Genomic DNA, 15,337 nt, shown 5'->3' with positions numbered 1-15,337 from the left:
TTTGAGCACATTAAGCTCTTTGAGTTTTGCTTCCAACATGGATGTAGTAATTTCCATTTCTATACACTCACTCCCATTTGCCATCTTGTCTTTGCCTCCATGATCTACATTATCATCTTTACTGAGGCAAAGTATTAATTTAATTTTCAGTCCGTACCTAGATTATCCTTAATTTTTACTGCATCCTCACTGCTTAGGGGCTCCACTTATTTACTTATTCTCTTTTTATTTATATGGCTAAAGATCCTTTTATTATTTGTTTTAATTTTCTTTGCAAGGAATTCCTTGACTTTGGCAATTCTCACTTTCTTCCTACACTTTCTGACCTCCAAGGCATAATTTCCTTTGATGATCAATCCCTTCTTCTTTGCAGGGTCTGCTTACTCCAAAAATTCTTTTTCAGGTGGTTATTTGACCAGTTAGGTATGGAGCCTTTCCCTACAATTTTCTTACTCTTACTTGAGACACAAATTCCAGAAAGGTTTTGCACCCCTGACTCAAAGAAATTCCAAGGGCTGGTCTACACTGAAAATGTACATCAGCATAGCTACATCTCTCAGGGGTGTGAAAAATCCACATCTCAGAGACGTAGCTATGCCAACCTAGCCTCCAGTGTAGACAGTGCTAGCTTGACAGAAGAATTCTTCTGTCAGCCTAGCTATCACCTCTCAGGAAGGTGGATTAATGACAGCAATGGAAGAATCCCTCCTGTCGCTGTACTGAATGTCTATGCTGAAGCACTACAGCGGAGCAGCGGCAGCTGTGGCATTTTAAGTATAGACATACCCTTAGTCTCCTCCACATTTAAGTCCCTGAGCTCTACAATCCAGCTACAAGTGAGAATGATTCTATACCCCGGAGATCAGGACACTTTCCTGAAATGTGGGAGACCCAAGTTCAAATCCCTTCTCCACATCAGGTAGAGGGGGGAACTGAAGCCCAAGTCATACCAAGTAAGTGTTGCAATCACTAGGCTAAAGGTTATAATGGAAGTCACCTCTTCTGGAATCCACCCTTTACAAATGCCTGAAGAAATCCATTTCAGGGCAAATGAAACATGTTTTGTTAGCCCCTAAACAGACTAATATTTTTGATTTGGCAAAATTTTTCACAAGTTTTGGATTTGGTCTGACCCGAAGCAAATTTTTTTTTTTAAAATGTATGACCTGCCAGTGAACTGAAAATTCAGTTATTCGCCCAGCTCTACAGTGGTTAGCGGCAGTGTATGTCAATTTCAGACAGCACCTGCCAGGGCTTCTTGGGGCCCAGCAGCCCACCAGGCAGGTAGCCACACCCAGGGAGCAGGTTTTCAAAACAAAACATTGTGGGATTTAGTGTACAAAAACTCAGAGGCCCAAGACTCTTTTAAAGGCATTTAGGGGTTGCTGCGCTCGGCATCATGTCTGACTGATGTAAGAGCCTAAATCTCTCGCTTTCCACAAGCGAAAGGAGAAGACAGAAGATTCCAGAAGTGAATCCCTGGCAAGGTAAGCAGTGGAGAGTTTTGTTTCTGTGGAACAGTGGTGCACCTTCTATGGGAAGAGGGGGCTCTATAGTTTGCATGGCTTCCACCTCAGCAGAAGAGGGACCAATCTCCTCAGGGACAGGCTGGCAAGAGCAGCATAGGGTTAAACGAATAGCAAAAAGGGGAGGGTAAAAAGAGGTAAGATATGAGCAGGCAGCAAAAATCGAGATGCCGAGAACAAAATTAATCAAGGAACCAAAAGACACGAAGAGAAGAAATTTCTGAATTGCCTATACACCAATGCTGGAAGCCTAGGTAACAAAACAAAAGGAATTAGAATTGCTCAGTTCTGAGCATAAATTCAGTCTAGTTGGCATTACTGAAACCTGGTGGGATGATTCACATGATTAGAATGTTAAAATCAATCATTAGAACTTATTGGGAAGGATCGAATGGGCAAAAGGGGAAGGGTGGTAGCACTATGTCAGAAATGGCATTACCTGTTTCTGCGTCACTGATAAAACTCAGAAGAAAATGATCTTGAATTCTTATGTTCTAACAGATAAAGCACAACACGGGGTATTAGTTGGTGTCTGCTACAGATCACCAAATCACACTTGGGAAAAGGATGAGGACCTCCTTACTGGCCTACCTATAACGTATAGGGAAAAAAGCTGCTCCTTGGAATTTCTAAACATATAGACGCCAATTTCCTAACTCAAAAAGTGTTGCAATCAACATGGGAGAATTCTTTATTAGACCTTGTCCTAATAGATAAAGAGGAATTGATCATAGATCTAAAAAATTAATGATAGTTTAGTTACAAGTGATCATGACTTGATAAAGAACATATATAGGGCCAATTTCACAAAGCTGAAAATAATTATGAGCCAAATCAGCTGGCAGAAAGAATTTAATCAGAATAAACGTGAATGATAATTGGGCATAATTTAAGAACCCCTTACTAAATACACAAAAAGCCACAATCGAGGAAGACTGTACTGATTAAAAAAATGATCTGGTTTAGAAGGGAAGTGAAGGCAGCTGTAAAAAAATAAAAAGGTAATATATAACAGATGGAAGAAAGGGGAAATTGATAGTAATGAATGTAAATCAGAAGATAGGAATTGTAAAAAAAATGATAACGGAAGCCAAGGGACACAAGTAGAAGTCTATTGCTAATAGAGCTAAGGACAGAGTTTTTAAACTATATTAGTAACAAAAAGAATCCTGACAATGGTATTGGTCCAATACTATATGGACCAACAGTGCAGAAAAGGCAAAAGCATTCAATAACTATTTCTGTTCTGTATGGGGGGGGAGCGGAAACAGATGATACAGTCTCATTGTATGTGATAAAAACAAACACTCTTTCTATCCAACTAGTATCTCTGAATGTTATTAAGCACAAGCTGCTAACATTCAACATTTTTAAATCAGAAAGGCCACAAAACTTGCATCCAAAAGTTTTAAAAGAGCTGGCCGAGGAGTTCACTGGACAGTTAAATGTTGCTTTTCAATCAGTCCTGGAACACTGGGAAAGTTCCAGAAGACTGGAAAAAAAAGCTAATGTGCCAATTTTTAAAAAAGGTAAACAAGATGACCTGGGTAGTTACAGGCTCATCAGCCAGACACTGGTCCCGAGCAAGATAATGGAGCAGCTGATATGGGACTCTAATAAAGAATTAAAGGAGTGTAATACAATTAATGCTGATCACTATAGGTTAATGGAAAATAGATTCTGTCAAACTAAGTTTATTTTTTTTTAAATGAAATTACAAGTTTGGTTGATAAGGGTAGTAGCATTGATGTAGACTTCTGTAAGATGTTGACTTGGTATCACATGACATTTTGATTACAAAACAAGGCACACATTCGATGAATTAAAAACTGACTAACTGATAAGTCTTAAAATGTAACTGTAAATGGGGAGTCCTCATCAAGCAAGTGCATTTCCAAAGGAGTCTGCAGGGGTCAGTCTTTTGCCCTATGCTATTTAACATTTTTATCAATGACCTGGAAGAAAATATAATATCATCACTGATAAAGTTTGCAGACGACACATAAATTGGGGGAGTGGTAAATAATGAAGAGGTCAGGTCACTGATTCAGAGCAATTTGGAATCACTTAGTAAATTTGGTGCAGGCAAACAATCTGCATTTTAATATGGCTATATGTAAATATATGCATCTAGGAATAAAGAAAGTAGGCCATACTTACAAGATGGGGGACTCTCTCCTGGGAAGCAGAGATTCTGAAAAAGTTTTGGGGGTTGTGGTGGATAATCAGCTGAACATGAGCTCCCAATGTGACGCTGTGGCCAAAAGAGCTAATGCGATCCTTGGATGAATAAAAAGGGGAATCTCAAGTAGGAGTACAGAGGTTATTTTAGCTTTGTAGTTGGTACAGGAGTGACCACTGTTGGAATAGAATGTCTGGTTCTGGGGCCCACAGTTCCTAAAGGATGTTGATAAATTGGCGAAGGTTCACAGAGGAGTCATCAGAATGATTAGAAGATCAGAAAACATCACTGATAGTAATAGAATCAAGGAGATCATTTTATTTATCTTAACAGAAGATTAAAGGATGATTTGATTACAACCTATCCCAGGACTACAGATTATATGTATCTACATTGGGAACAAATATTTAATAGTAGGATTTTCAATCTAGCCGAGAGAGGTATAACACAATCCAGTGGCTGGAGCTAGATAAATTCAGACTGGAAATAATATGCATATTTTAACAGTGAGAGTAATTAGCCACTGGAACATGGTGAATTCTCCATCACTGAATTTTAAAATCAAAATTGGCTGTTTTTCTAGAAGATCTGCTCCAAGAATTATTTATGGCCTGTGTTATATAGGAGGTCAGACTAGATTATCACAATGGTCCTTTCTGGCCTTGGAATCTATTAATCTATTTTCAAAAGGGAATCAGACACTTAAAACTCTAAATCCCTACTGAAAATAAGATTTAGGCTCCTAAATCAGTTATGTCTTGTGACACTGTGAGCAGAAACACCTAAATACCTTTAAAAATCTGGGACTTTGGCTTTTGGGATAGGAAAACTTTCCACAATCTTGAAAATATTCCTTGTGTTGGACAACCACTTCCCACCCACCTCTGCTAAATTGGGGTGAAAATATTTAAAGTAAGTTTCCCTAATGGTGCATTTAGTATGCAATTGCGCATGTATAAACAAATAAAGGAAAAATAAAAATAAAATATTCTCCATTGCCCTGTACACAGTGCTGTAATTTACACTAATGAAAAGTCAGTGTAAAACGCTACTATTCTGATAGGACATCCTTTAAAACCATTCTGCTGTCTACACTCACTTTGCACTAATGTAAATGTAAAAAGTGCAGGCCCAATGTACCTCTCACTTTACATTACTGGCTTCTTCAGCCATCTGTTTTTAAAATCCTACAATATGCAAGGAAGATAAGCCAAAAAGGAAAAATCCTCACTTTTCTTCTGTTGTGCTGTTGACATAAAATTGCTAATATCAAGCATACAGTAGAATACTGTATTAATATTGACTAACGTGTCCTTCTGGCATAGTCAGGTATTCCAGTAACCCTGTATGAATGTAGTGCTTGAAAGTTGTTCAATTCATCAAAAGGAATTTAATTACCTATACAGGCAGTATTCCTGGTCTCTGCTGTGTGGCACAAAAGCTCAGGTTCACTTGATATGTGCTGTAAGTTAGGTCTAAATTGTGCCAAGCAGCACACCAAGTCCTAACTGTTGTGCTCTGAAGTGAAAGTCAACTGCTGAGCCATAAATCTATACTTCTAATTTCACATGCCAAAAATCATATGACCTTGCAATGCGGGTCCACCAATAATACTTTTAAAATGTTTTCTTCCTTTCAAATGGCACCTGACTTGATGTAATTACAATTTCCAAGTAAAAAGTTTCAATATAGGTTTTAAAAGAAAAAAAAAATACTAGTTTTAGCTGAGCTGCTCAAGAGAAGATATCAGTAAAAAGCCATTCTGTGACAAACATTCCTCACTCTTCCCCAGATTATCTCTGCCACTCAAATGAGTTCTGCTTCATTCAGTTTTGCAGACCAGCTCCATACTAACTGTATGGCACTTTCTATCCACTTTGGGGTGGAGGCTAATCTATTTTAAAAGCATAAAAAAGCTGGTTTGCACAGGAAAAATTAACTTAACTAAAGTAGTCTCGGCTCTTCAAATTTGTGCGTAAAAGGCAAATAGAACAAATCCATTATATCTTTAAGTTGTTTCACCATATCAAAGAAAAATACACACAAACAAGTAAAACACAATTGAAGGGGTAAAGGAGAGAGAAATGTAAGGGAGACCAGAGGAAGAAACTGCATCATGATACTAGCTCAAGGAATTTTGCACCTCATCATAATATAATGCTGTTTTACCCAAGACTATATGAGCATAGATAAAACTGAAATTTGATTATCAAAAAAAAATGTATCTCCCGAAGTATATCAAACACATAGATAAAGACTCTTCTTACACAAAACTCAACTCATTCAAGTTACTTTCATATCTCCTATCTCATTCAGATAAATGAAGTTTGACTGAATGTTTGAGGTTTGACTGGTATGCACAGAGAGCTTATTCTGGCTGTTTGGAAGGTTTCTTTACTTTCCACTGAAACCTGCATTTAACACCTGCATCTTATCAAAACATCACCAAGCTGCCTCTGGTAGCACTTCAGTCTTGCTTTGCAACCCTGTGAATATCCTGTTCTTCATGTTTCTCACATCTGAACTATGAAAATACGATGTTTAAGAAAAAAATATATAGGTAAGTATGTCACAGTACCTTTAAAGTGTGGTAAAGCTCTGGGTTGATTTATGAATTGATCGTCATCTGTTTGGATTGTGGAAGCTCTCTCTGACTTACAGTTGTTTAACTCTGAAATGAAACAAAAATATATGACTACTACAATAATAGGAAATTTGCAATCTTATTTAACTGACATTCTACAATTGCAATTTTTGCCTTGAAATATTAAAGTGCTCTAATACAATGCATTTTACCTATTTTACACCAGAGATTATTTAGTTTTTACAGTGAACTTAAATGTTAATATATATTGTAAACAGAGAATGTAATTCAACATAACGTGCACAACAGGTCTTTCAATGATAGCCCACCAATTTCAGAACTAATATTTATTTTAAAAATGCACCAATTCAAGTCTCAACCATCACGCCAGTAGTCATATTAATTTAGACTAAAAATGTCTGTATCTAATTTAGATTCTAATCTTGCAAATAGGTGCATTGGTGTGGACTCTTACATTCAGAATCTGCTCCTATGTGTCTACAGCAGTGGTTCTCAAACTTTTGTACCAGTGACCCCTTTCACATAGCTAGCCTTTGAGTGCGACCCCCCCCCTTATAAATTAAAAACACTTTTAAATATATTTAACACCATTATAAATGCTGTATGCAAAGCAGGGTTTGGGGTGGAGGCTGACAGCTTGCAACTCCCCCATGTAATAACCTTGTGACCCCCCTGAGGGGTCCCAATCCCCAGTTTGAGAACCCCTAGTCTACAGGTTCAGGGCCTTAGCAACTGTTTTTACACTAGACTTTTTTCCCTCCACAGTGCAGCTCCACCAACGGTAGCAAAGAAGGGCCATCCATTTATGTACACTGGCCAACAGCGTTTTTACCACTGTGGCATGTAACTCAGGTGCCCCGTGGTGATAATTTACATGCAACATTGTTCATTATTTTACCACTGAGAGAGAGAGAGAAGCATATTAAGGCCTTATCTACATTAATCTGTTTTTAAACCAGTTAATTAAACCAGTGCAAGCCTCTGCATTGACACACTTGTTTTGTTTTAATTTTCTCTAAGTAGCTACTTACAGAGAGAGCTAGCTACTAGTAATCCTCTCTGGTGCCCACTGTAAAAGGTAGTATAGGCACCCACAATATTACTTTTTTCTCTACCATCTGCTAGGCCAGCCTTTTTGGTTTGTATTTATACACTGCCGAACATTATTAGGCTGTCAAGTATCAGAGGGGTAGCCGTGTTAGTCTGGATCTGTAAAAGCAGCAAAGAGTCCTGTGGCACCTTATAGACTAACAGATGTATTGGAGCATGAGCTTTCGTGGGTGAATACCCACTTCATCGGATGCTGGGCCCTCTGGTACTATCACAATATAAACAGAATTTTATTAGGAAACAGAGAACCCTCTGCATGTAGAGCTCCTCTACTCTATGTGGAAGGTTGCCTAGGCAGGCAAAAAAGAAAAAGTAATGTAGCCAGAAATTGTATTACCTTTCAGAATGTTCTATGGAGCAGAGACTTTTTGCCTTCGGCTTCCTTCATCAATAACCCACACACTTACATGTAGAATAGAGTAGTTATATCATTTATATTGTGGTAGCATTTAGAAAACCCAGGCTCTTTGTGCTAGGCACTATGCAAATACGAACCAAAAAGTCTATCCACCAAAGAGTGTACAATCTATGGGCTTGTCTCCACTTATCGGGGAATCAACGTGTGGCAATCAATCCACCAGGGGTTGATTTAGTGGGTCTAGTTAAGTCCCACTAAACCGACAGCCGATCACTCTCCCGTTGACTCTACTACTCCACTGGAATGAGACGCATAAGGAAAGTTATGGGAGAGTTTCTCCCGTTGACCCAGCGCAGTGTAGACACCACAATAAGTCGACCTAAGGTACATCGACTCCAACTATGTTATTCAAGTAGCTGGAGTTGCATAACTTAGGTCGACTTAGCCCCGTGGTGTAGACCTGCCCTAAATATAAGTCAAGAGGTAAATAAAACAAATATTATGGGATCAGAAGTCAGAAATGAGGTTATTATAAATAGCACAACAAACAGCGTGGTAAGCAGCAACCTAACCACTAATCAGTTTTTGTCGGTATCACAGCAGAGTTGAGTTTTAAGGAAGGATGTGAAGGAGGACAATGAGGTGGCTTTACAGATTTTTATGTGCAGTTCCGATCTTCTGTGCATAAGAGGTGGCAAGGAAGAAAGTAAGATGGTGCTTGTTGGGAGCTTTTACAAATGAGCAATCAAGATTGGCACAGTTCACAGAGAAAAGTGTAAAAGAAATGACAGGGTGGGTGGAGATGAGCCATGATGGGCCTTATATGAGAAAAGCATTTGGGGCTTGATGCGATGGAGATGGGGAAAACCAGTGAAAAGATGTAAAGAGAAGAGTAACATGATCAAAGCACCAAGCCCTACATTTTCAAAACAGTATGTCAGGTTTTAAGCCATACATCTCCCATGAAAAAGTCAATGGAAAAAAGTGTGGCTGCAACTTGAAGGAATACTTTAAAAAATTGCTGTTAAAGAAAATAAACAGGAGTAATGTTGCAATTCACCAGAGCAAAAGCTAAATCCCAGACAATACATAACAGCAGTTTAAGGAGAAATAGCTTTACAAGAAAGTTGTAGTTAATAAAAATCAAACCAAAAGCCCATGAAAAACATTAAAAAGCCAGGAAATTGAAAGTTAAGAAACTTTAACATTTGAACGTATGGAAATTCAAATTTAAGATAGCCAAACTACTGTTGCCCCTTTTCAAACCGAGCAGACAGTCAAATTTCAGGGCACTGGGAATGTTCCAGTTGGAATTAGAAACTGATGGAGTCTGATATTTTCTTTGATGCAATCTTGTTTATTTACAAGGAATGTACAAGTCCTGCTTTTCCAAATGCAGGAGGAACCAAGAATAAAAGGAGCAGTTTCCTAGCTTATAGCTACAAGCCTCATTAGCCAACTCCAGACCCAAAAGTACTCTAGCTTTTTCCAGGGCTACACCGTGCTCACTGGGTACTGCTTGGCTTTCTTGCTTGTTGCCTTTGCCACTCCATTCTCTATGTTCTTGTCTGTTCTCAGTTTGTGTATGTTCTCACACATCCACACACACCTGCTCACAGTACCCACTGGAACAACAGCCCATTTGGTGCTAGTTTCTGGGCAGTCTCTAATAGCCCTTGTTTTAGGAGTGGCCCCTTAAATTGTCTCTTACAACTATATTAAATGAAGGATGTGGTCACACACATTGGTTTGTACACGGTTTCCAGTCAATCCGTAGCAAGGCACCACCCAGCTCATAAAAACAGCACATACCTCAGCTTTGCCAATCATCCCAATGAGGCCTAAAATGGTGACACCCAATAACTCATCCCAAATAGAATATGTAAATAAATTACCAATGATACAAGATTAACTATTTACAGGTATACAGTATCCTTCTGTCAGGAGAGGTTTGCATCACCACCATGAAAGAAGTTACTCCTACCCAAATCCCTTTTGGGCTTTTCTTTCCCTGGATTTCCCTTCAGTCACCAGTGAGGGACTCCTTTCAGCCAGCCCCTGAGCAATATCTACTGTTTCAGTGGAACTGGTTGGCTGAGGCAGACCTAGCACATTCTGTTTGAATGGGAGATTCATCTCTGTAACAAATTTTCCAGCCTCAACTTCCACAAATGCATTCTCAGATTGGGGGGGGGGGAGAGAAAGAGGTATTGGGGGTAGGCAGCTGAAATCCTGTCCCCGAAACTGTAAGCTCTAGTATCTATGCCTAATATGAAAGGGGTTTGAAACATAGATAAGCCAAGAGAGGAGCAGTCCCAAAACCCTTTTACAACTTTGAAAATGCTAAACACCACCCAACTGGCAAATGAAATGATTTTCCTTCTTCGTTATTTGCTACTTGCCAGAAACATTCAGCAAACAAACAGGGATCAGTTCTTCTTTCAGACCCACAAGAACTCTGGCAGCTAAGGTTTCCCTGAAACCCTGGGTCTCCAAACAGGTTTTAACCACTTCCCACCACTCCTTTGCTGAAAAGCTACCACAGCATATAGCTGTTATAATGGTTTCTACCGCCTGGGGCAGGACAATTTATTCACTGCAAACCACTTGCCTACAAACCATTTGTCTCACCTGGGCCATATCTTTAAAGGGCATTTCCACAGACTGAATTTGTAAGACATCTTTCCTGGCATTGGATTATACAGTTATTAGCCATAACAGAATCCAAGCCAGTTCTGAGCTCAATCCCCATTTCAGCCACACCGATTTCTTGTTTGAATTCCAGAGGTGCAATCTTTCAACCCAATTTTCCCAAATTTTGGATGAGTGCCCTGCCCCAGTCATTGTCTCCATTTGAGTCCAATTAGGTGGTTCAGTTTTGGATCCCTGGTTCCCTCTCCTTTTTTGCACGTCTTGTTTAACATCTGTTATGTTTGAGCCCGTGTCAATCACCGCTAATGTGTCTATTACACATTCAACAGCCAAACTCTCCTTATTGTTATTTAACTGCCCAGATCTAAACAAAAACTGGGGCTGATCCTAGTATCTGCACCAAACTTTACTCCCTCAGTTTGGGGTACCCCCATCTCCTGAATGGGACGAGGTTTTCACTAGACACTTGCAACAGTCTGTCTTGACCTGTCATAAATTTATACAAGTCCTTCTATTTGTGGCCAATTTTGTCACAATGCAAGCATTTAACTGAACTGTTTCCTCTAATTTTTGCATTACTGGCAATTTTCCTTGTTTTACAAACTATCATCAAATTTTTTAATCATACATTAAGGTCATGAGCCAGACTAGAATCTCCTAATTCATCATACATATTTGACGCAGAGCTGTACTTACAGAGCTCATGGCGATCAGCTTCCACCTCTGGGGCACTGCTGCAAGGAAAGATTGCAGTTCTGTGTCAAATTCCATCACCTCTCACAGCGTCTTTGGCCCTTTTTTGCAGATCTTGATCAGCAAGTCCAAGTCCAACTAAGCATCCATAAATTGGTCCACTGCCAGTGTATCCTGAAAGGCCTCAGTGGTATCTGGGTATGCCAGAAACACCAGTCTCCGCAGGTCCTCTGCCAGTTCAGGTGGGGTTTCTTCTTTCCTTCTTCTGTATCTCAGCTGAGCCCTAGCTAGCTCTGATTGATGGGTAGCTCCAAAGTGCATCTCCTGGGCTTCTACCAGGTCTGGACAACTCAGGCAAGTCTACACTCAGTGCTAGATCAGCGCAGCTGCACCTATGCTGACAGGAGAGCACTTTCCCCATCAGCATAATTATTCCACCTCCATGAGAGGCGGAAGCTGTGTCGGTGGGAGATCATCTCTCACTGACATAGCGCCAGTGTGGACAGCGCTTAGGTCGCTGTAACTTGCGTCGCTCAGCAGGGTGTCTTTTTCACACCCTGAGTGACATAAGTTACATCGACTTACAGTGTATACCAGCTCTCAATCTCTTTTCTGGGGGTAAATTCTTCAGCACAATCAAAGCTGGGCCACTCAAGTTGGGTGCAATAACCCCCCTTTCAGTTCCTCATCCCAGCCATTCATTTGAACTATAATGTTGAACTGAGCCAAATAAACCTCTCAGAGAGAGTTTTTCCCTTGATATAATGGCTTTTGAATTATCTGAGTTAGGACAGCCTGACCTCAGAACTCTGGGCCTGTGTGGGTAACAAATGGGATAGAAAAGTGTTGTAAACATCTGGCCTTACCCAAGTCATCTGGCTGCCCCAATTCCTCATCCAGATGCTGCCTTCCACTACAAAGGGTGACCCTTTGATTTCCTTCTGTAGCTGAATTTTTAGCTCTGCAAGTCCTTGCTTCAGCTTCTCTCGGTTGGCAAGTTCCAGATCAGCCAGTTTGCTCAGACACCATTATTTCACGGAAGAACTTCTGGTCCGTAGCAGTCAGATTGCTGGTCACCTCATCAATCCATTTTATCATCCTAGCCTGGGTGTGTTGTAGCTGGTCATCCCAGTCTGTCCAGACGCTGTATAGTTGTTGCTCCAGAGATTTCACCTCTATTTGCATGTCATCTCTGAGACCTTTCTGGCTACCTCCAGATGCTGATTTAATTAACAGAATCATAGAAGATTTAGGGTTGGAAGAGACCTCAGGATGTCATCTAGTCCAGTGGTTCTCCAAGCCGGTCTGCCGCTTGTTCAGGGAAAGCCCCTGGCGGTCCGGGCCGGTTTGTTTACCTGCTGCATCTGCAGGTTCAGCCAATCACGGCTCCCACTGGCCACGGTTCGCTGCTCCAGGCCAATGGGGGCTGTGGGAAGGGTGGCCAGCACATCCCTCAGCCCCCACCACTTCCCGCAGCCCCCACTGGCCTGGAGCGGCGAACCTTGGCCAGTGGGAGCTGCGATCGGCCGAACCTGCAGACGTGGCAGGTAACAGACCAGCCTGGCCCACCAGGGGCTTTCCCTGAACAAGCGGTGGACTGGCTTTGAGAACTGCTGATCTAGTCCAACCCCCTGCTCAAACCAGGACCAACAGCAACTAAATCATCCCACCCAGGGCTTTGTCAAGCTTGGCCTTAAAAACCTCTAAGGGTTGAGATTCCACCACCTCGCTAGGTAACTCATTCCAGTGCTTCACCACCCTCCTAGTGAAATAGTGTTTCCTAATATCCAACCTAGACCTCCCCCAATGCAACTTGAGACCATTACTCCTTGTTCTGTCATCTGCCACCACTGAGAACAGCTGAGCTTCATCCTCTTTGGAACCCCCCTTCAGGTAGTTGAAGGCTGCTATCAAATCTCCCCTCACTCTTCTTTTCTGCAGATTAAAGCCCAGTTCTCTCAGCCTCTTCTCGTAAGTTATGTGCCCCAGCCCCCCGATCATCTTCGTTGCCCTCCACAAATTCCTTTTGTGAAGCCTCCAGCTCCTGTTTCAGGTACTGTTTTAAATCCCATTGGCCACTTGTCTGTAAGCACCTTCATTACTTGTTCCATCTTCATTCAGGAGGAACACCAGCTCACAATCTCTCCTTGGAAACTGGATCTCATTACTAACACCAGTGTTGCCCTTTTGACTCAAGCAGCTCCCCACAGACTAAGGGTGTGCCAGGAAAAGAGAAGGTCTGTTGGATGAAGGAGCTATAAGCACAGTGCAATGAACTATGGCTATTCAGGGCTGCTGGATGTCCTTTAGGGACTATTGTAGCCCAAGAGTATGACAGAGCATCTCTTGAGGCTGAATCAGCACCCTGCAGCCACACAACTCTAGAGATGCAAAGATGGAGTTAAAAATATAAACAATACAAAAAAAATCAATAATTTATTATCCTCCTCCTTAGATATAATATCCATTTTTACATGTACAGATTAGAGAATCAAAATGTAAGGACAATGTTTTAAATGGATCCCCCAAATGGAAAGTAAGACAGAATCTTGAGATTTACCTTTGATTCAGCCGCTCATGATTCCATAGTATTGTAATTTATACTAAACTGTGAAGATGCTTCCCATTACTACTTGGACATTTACTATGTATTGTTACAAACAAAGCACAATGGAATTCCCAGTGGAAAGGTACAAGATTTTTCCTCAAAATACATCAGAGTTTTTCTTAAACATGTCCATAAATATCTTTACAGATAATCAGACTGTTGCCACTAATATCTGGCAGTCAACAGACGACCATCAAAATCTTTTTTGTAACTATCTCAAAATTTTGGTAATGAAAACCTATCAAATAAATTCTTCACAATAAAGTTCACTTCAAGTGTTTTTACTTCTCTGTCTGCTGTTTTTATCTGTATAATTATTGCACACATGTCCAAATTTATTGTTTTTCCCCAAACAGCCAATTATATAGTTTTGCCAATGGTTTCAGCTGCATCTTCGGTAATTTTCCTTTTAATTTCTATATCTTACTCAACAGTAGGCAGTAAGGTTAATGCTATAATAAGATGTCTTTGCATACTTGCTTCAGCTGTTTAAGTAAGTATAAAACACAGACTAGGAAAATATATGGTTTTGGAAACAGTGAATGAAAATTTGGTTGCAGTTTCCCCACAGAAACAGGCAAGTCTACTTTATATTCTCAAGTACTGCATCTTATGGTATAATTTAAGCCACCATTTGAAGGTTCAGCACACACACAACATTAGGAGCCAGCTAGGACAGATAAAGACAACAGAATAATATTTTTACATTTTATGGAATATTTCATTTGTGAATAACTGCAGAAAAACAAAGTGAAAATATAGTTTTTATTTTTGATGCTATAAGAATATTCAATGCTGATCACAACTTCTTATCTCAACAACTCCTCAAGTATTCTATACAAAAGACTGTTAGGCAAACACTACTAGATTCCATGACTTTCCAAATAACAATGTTAAAAAAAAACCTCTTTATGCACCATTTTAAAAAAAGGAAAGGAGAAAAGCATATTATGTCAAACAAGGAATACTTAAAAAAATTAAAACAAACATACACACATACTTTGCAAGTGAGGGCGTATCTAATCAAGACAATAGAGAGCATATGATTAGACAATTTACAAAATGTATTATTGAGCTTCCATTCCATGTAAAAGACATAGTGGATTATTCAAAGTACACAGTTATGGTTACTACAAATTTAAGATTTTAAATTAGCTCTCTGGGTATATCACTATTTTAAGTTGTTGCAGATCAAAATTTGTACATTTTTAAATTACTACCTTGTAGTATATAATATACTAGCAATATAATATTCAGATGACTTATTATTTAGGTGTTATACCACTAACCTTAAAAGAGACGTTGGTTCTTATACAGGTACATCACTGTTCTCAATGTAAACAAAGGACAGTGGCATGCACCCCAGGCTAAGGATGTCAGCATTTTTCAAACACCTTTCTGACTGTTCTATTTTATGGTGATGCAATTTGACCTACATTTTCAATGGCTAAAGAGAGACAGAGAAATACAAAAGGGAGAGATGGAGAAGAGAGAGACATTTTCTGTCCTCATCCTCCATTAACTAGATCTTTGTCCCTGAAAGGAGTGTTAATAGGGGAGAGACGAGGTGGAATATCTTAGTAGTAAATTTTGAATAGAAAGC

At 40.0% G+C, this 15,337-nt stretch overlaps 1 protein-coding gene across 1 annotated transcript in view; it reads right to left on the bottom strand.

Moving 5' to 3' along the window:
* ATXN7 (ataxin 7) overlaps positions 1-15,337 on the bottom strand; it is a 115,720-nt gene that overhangs the window by 96,117 nt on the left and 4,266 nt on the right. Inside the window, exon 2 of the mRNA XM_045024956.1 lies at positions 6,287-6,379. The gene's annotated coding sequence lies outside the window, so the exon portion shown is untranslated. The remainder of the gene's footprint in view (positions 1-6,286; positions 6,380-15,337) is intronic.

Source organism: Mauremys mutica, chromosome 7 (genome assembly GCF_020497125.1).
Source record: "Mauremys mutica isolate MM-2020 ecotype Southern chromosome 7, ASM2049712v1, whole genome shotgun sequence".
NCBI lineage: Eukaryota > Metazoa > Chordata > Testudines > Geoemydidae > Mauremys > Mauremys mutica.
Note: the sequence above shows the minus strand (reverse complement) of the source record. Positions and strands in the feature narration are given on the sequence as shown.